General features: G+C 41.2%; 1 pseudogene; it reads left to right on the forward strand.

Annotated features, from left to right (window-relative positions):
• The first annotated feature begins 219 nt into the window (after positions 1-219).
• On the forward strand, positions 220-1,210 carry LOC120224466 (annotated as a pseudogene).
• Positions 1,211-5,342: the final 4,132 nt, after the last annotated feature.

A 5,342-nucleotide genomic window follows, 5' to 3' on the forward strand; every position in this document is an offset into this window, starting at 1 on the left:
AAGGTATTTTTAATTTCCCTTTTGATTTCATCTTTCATCAATTAGCTGCTCAGAAGTATGTTGTTTAATTTTCACATTATCTGTGAATTTTCTAGTTTTTGTCTTGTTATTGATTTCTAGTTTCATACGATTGTGGTCAAAAAGATATTTGGTTCTTTCTGCCCATGGACACAGCCAAGTAGGCATTGTTAAAGCATACTTTAAGCTCCCATTCCCATCATGTCTAAATCAGAGTCTCCCAAAGAGCCTGAACAACTATGGAAGGTTTCCATTGGAGGTTTGAGCTTTTAAACAACAAATGAGGGTCTGAGGAGCCATTTTGAGCAATGGGGAACACTCACAGACTTTGTGGTAATGAAAGATCCAAACACCAAGCACTCCAGAGGCTTTGAGTTTGTCACGTATGCCACTGTGAAAGAGGTGGATGCAGCCATTAATGCAAGGCCACATAAAATGGTAGGAAGAGTTGTAGAAACAAAGAGAGCTCTCTCAAGAGAAGATTCTCAAAGACCCGGTGCCCACTCAACTGTGAAAAACATTGTTGTTGGTGGCATTAAAGAAGACACTGAAGAACATCATCTCAGAGATTATTTTGAACATTATGGGAAAATTGAAGTGATTGAAATGACTGACCGAGGCAGTGGCAAAAAGAAGCTTTGCTTTTTTAACACTTGATGACCATGACTCTGGACAAGATTGTCATTCAAAAATAAATACTGTGAAGTAAGAAGAGCTCTATCTAAGCAGGAGGTGGCTAGTACTTTAGCCAAAGAAGTTGAAGTGGTTCTGGGAACTTTGGTGGTGGCCGTGGAGGTGGTTTTGGTGGGAATGAAAACTTTGGTTGTGGAGGAAACTTCAGTAGGCAAGGTAGCTTTGGTGGTAGTCAATGTAGTGGTGGATATTGTGGCAGTGGAATGGCTATAACAGATTTGGTAATGATGGAAGCAACTTTGGAAGTGGTGGAAGCAACAATGATTTTGCAGTTACAACAATCAATCTTCAAATTTTGCACCCAAGAAAGAAGAAAATTTTGGAGGCAGAAACTATGGCCTCTATGGTGATAGAGACCGATACTTTGGCAAACCACGAAGCAAAGGTGGGTATGGTGGTTCCAGTAGCAGCAGTAGCTATGGCCGTGGCAGAAGGTTTTAATTCCCGCCAGGAAACAAATCTTAGCAGGAGAGGAGAGCTAGAGAAGTGACAGGGAAGCTCCAGGCTACAACAGATTTGTGAACTCAGCCAAGCACAGTGGTGGCAGGGCCTCACTGCTACAAATAAGACATGTCTTAAAATTTTTTTTAATGTTTATTTATTTTTGAAAGAGAGAGATAAGCATGAGCAGAAGAGGGGCAGAGAGAGAGAGAGGAGACACAGAATTGGAAATACGCTCCAGCCTCTGAGCTGTCAGCCCAGAGCCCAATGTGGGGCTCAAACTCACAAGCCTTCAAGCTGTGAAATCATGACCTGAGTTCAACAGACTGAGCCACCCAGGAACCCCAAAGAAACAATATTTTAGACTATACTCATATGTATGGGCAAAAAACTCAAGGACTGTATTTGTACTAGTTGTATAACAGGCTATTTTAATTTCCGTCCTGTGGAAAGTGTAAAGCATTTCAACAAATAGTTTTAATGTAGATTTTTTGGTACCCATGCTGTTGATTGTTAAATGTAATAGTCTGATCATGATACTGACTAAATGTGTCTTTTTTAAAAAAAGAAAAGATACTTGCTATGATTTCAGTCTTTTTAAATGTGTTAAAACTTGTTTTATGACCTAACTTGTGATCTTTCCTGGAAAATGTTCTCTGTGCTCTTGAGAAGAATGTGTATTCTACTGCTCTTAGATGGAATATTTTATACATGTCTGTTAGAACCATTTGGTCTAAATTATAATTCAAGTCCAGTGTTTTCTTACTATTATTTTTCTGTTTGATTGATCTTTCTATTGTTGAAAATGGGGTATTGGAATAAGGTATCACTATTATATCCTCTATTTCTTCCTTCAGATCTGTTAGCAATTGTTTAATATATTTAGGAGCTCCAAATGTTGGATGCATATATATTTAATTGTTATGTACTTTTGATGAATTTATCTCTTTATCATTATATAATGACCTCCTTTGTCTCTAGTTTTTTATTTAAAGTCTATTTTGTCTGAAATAAGTATAGCTATTCCTGCTCTCTTTTGGTTTCCATTTGCTTGGAACATCTTTTTTCAGCCCTTAGCTTTGAGCTTACGTGTGACCTTGAAGCTGAATGAGTCTCTTGTAAGCTGCATATAGTTGTTTTTTAAAGATCTATTCAGCCATTCCATGCCTTTTGATTAGAGAATTTTATTTATATCTATTTAAAGTAATTATTGATAGGTAAGGATGTACTATTCCCATCCTATTAGTTGTTTATTTGTAGTTCCTTTGTTCTTTCTTCCTTTCTTGCAGCTTTCTTTTGTGAATTGATGATTTTCCATAGTGGTATACTTTGGCTTTACACCCAACATGGAACCCAACATGGGGCTTGAACTCACAACCCTGAGATCAAGACCTGAGCTGAGATCAAGAGTCAGACACTTAACCAACTGAGCCACCTACATGCCCCATTTTACTTTCATTTCTGAAGGACAACTTTGCCAGGTAAAGAATTCTTAGTAGTCATTTTTTTGTTTTTTATTTTTTGTTTTCCCAGCACGTTGAATATATCATTCTGCTGTCCTGCAAGGTTTCTGTTAAGAAACCCATTTATTACTTTATGGGGATTTCTCATACATGAGAAGATTTTTTTCCTCTTGCTGCTTTAAAAATCTTTTATTTGGAGTGCATGGGTGGCTCAGTTGGTTAAGTGTCTAAGTCTTGATTTCGGCTCAGGTCATGATCTTACAGTTTATGAATCCAGCCCCGAGCCAAGCTCCAGGCTGACAGTGCCAAACCTGCTTTGAATTCTTTCTCTCTCTCTGCTCCTCCCCTGCTTGCACTCTCTATCTCTCTCATAACAAATAAATAAACATCTTTTAAAAATTACAAAAAAATCTTCTCTTTGATTTTAAATAGTTTTATTATGTCTTTGAGAAGTTTGTTTTGGATTGAAATTTTGGGGTGACCCATTAGCTTCATAAAGTTGGATGTCCAGGTTGTGGGAAGTTTCCAGTCATGATTTCTTTGACTAAACTTTCTACCCTTTTCTCTTGCCCTTCTTATGGAGCGTCAACAATGCATAGATTGTTTATCTTAATGATGTCCCATAGGCCCCATAGGCTTTCTTCATTCCCTTTTTGTTTGCTTTCTTCAGTCCCTTGTTGCTGTCCTTTTACTGGATACTTTCAAATGATCTGTCTTTGAGTCACTGACTTTTTTTTCCTGCTTGGTCCAGTCTTCTGTTGAAGCTTTCTATTAAAATTTTCACTTCAGTCATTGTTTTCTTCAACTCCAAAATTTGTGGGGGTTTTTTATGTTTTCTATCTATTTGTTAAACTTCTTATTTTGTTCTTATATTGTTCTCCTGAGTTCATTAAATTGTTTAGCTATGTTCTCTTGTAGCTCTTTGAGTATCTTTAGAGCAATTATTTTGAATTATTTGTCAAGCAACTCATATATCTCCATTCTTTTGTGGTCAGTCACTGGAAGTTTATTGTTTCTTTTGTGGTGTCATGTGTCTCTGATTCTTCATGATCTTCATTTATAACTTGGCATACATGTCTGCACATTTGAAGGAGCAGTCACCTCTTCTAGACTTTCTGGATGGACTTTGGAAAGAAAGACCTTCACTTGTGATAGGGGCACACTGGAGCATGCTGTCATCACAGGTTTAGTAGTGAAGGGTGCCATGTATGGGGACGTTTGGCAGCTCCAGGTCCAGGGTGGCATGATGATAATGGCTCAGACAGCTGAGGTCCACAGCATCAACAACCGTGTGTCTTTGGTGAATGCTGTGGGGAGTCCACAATGCCTGTAAGGACTGTTGGGTACTTCTAGGTCCAGCAGTAATAGATCAGAGCAGGCATTGGTGATGGCTAGCGCTACTGGTATGCAGGCACTCACCTGTCTGGGCCAGCTATAGGTACCTATGTGGTGTCAGGGGCTGGTTGCAGCCTAATAGTGGCAAGGGCTAGAGCCAGTGGCAAGGACCAGAGCTAACTTCAGTCATACTAGCAGCTGTCAGCATACACTTCTGTGGCCACAGAGACTCACCACAGGCATGTACACAACAGTGGATGCTAGTGACAGGAGTTGGGCCAGTGGTGTACAATTGCACAGCTGAAGAAACTAGCTGCAGATGATTCCAGCAGTGCAGGCCAGTGACAGGAGACAGGGTTTGATCTGAGCCAACAAGCAGCTGTGGGGACTCTGGCTATTGACCTGGACTCCTGCAGCTGCATAGTCTTGTCACAGGTGCATGGCAGTGGAGGCTGGTGATGGGACACAGACCAGCAGGGTCACGTACATAGCTGGAGGGGCTAGGTGCAAATGAATCCAGAAGCACAGGCCAGTGACAAGAGACAGGGCCAAGATCTGGGTCCACAAGCACCTTTGGGGGCCTTGGCTATCAGCATACACTCCTGTGGCTACAGGAGTTTGTCATAAGCACATGCATGGTGGTGGAGGTCAACCCTAGGATCTGGGCTGGCATCTTACACTCATGCAGCTGCAGAAACAGGGGCTGACTACCAATGTGGATCTTGGGCTGGAAGGGTTCAGGTAGTGAGTCAGGGGAAGGAGTGGGGAGGTACTTTGTCTTTGAATGTGGTGTCAAAGGCAAGTTGATATCTTTGAATGTGAAAATCTCTGAGGCAAAACACCATTAAAATTTGCAAGGCATCCTTAGTGGCTGTGCTGGCCGTTGGTCTCTGCAGTCACATAAGCTGCTGGAGTCCTCTGCAGAACAGGTCACTGGGAATCAGTGACTCCCACTTCATGGCTGTTACTGGTAGCCCTTGCTCTTCTTCTTTGTTCCTAGCCATCTCTGTATGTCTCAGCTTTGCCAGTCTCTGGATGGGGTGAGACTGAAACAGGTCCTTTATGGATTGCCCCAAAAGGCTGGAGATGCAGGTTGTTCATTCCACTCTCCCTTTCTTGGAGAAAGAAACTCTTTCTCGCTGGAGAGTTCCCACCTGGCACTGAGCAGTGCTGGTCTGGAAGATGGGATAATGTAGACAAAATGAATCTGTTCTTTCTGCTCTTTTTGTGCAGTTGTTCTCAGGTTTTTTTTTTTTCCATTCTTGCTGAAGTTTCTTTTTTAGTTTAGTTTTGAGATAGAGAGACAGTGTAAGCAAGGGAGGGACAGAGAGAGAAAGAGGGAGACACAGAATCTGAAGCAGGCCGTAGGCTCTGAGCTGTCAGCACAGATCC

Source organism: Hyaena hyaena, unplaced genomic scaffold, assembly GCF_003009895.1.
Source record: "Hyaena hyaena isolate Hyena2069 unplaced genomic scaffold, ASM300989v1 scaffold_1176, whole genome shotgun sequence".
Taxonomy (NCBI): domain Eukaryota; kingdom Metazoa; phylum Chordata; class Mammalia; order Carnivora; family Hyaenidae; genus Hyaena; species Hyaena hyaena.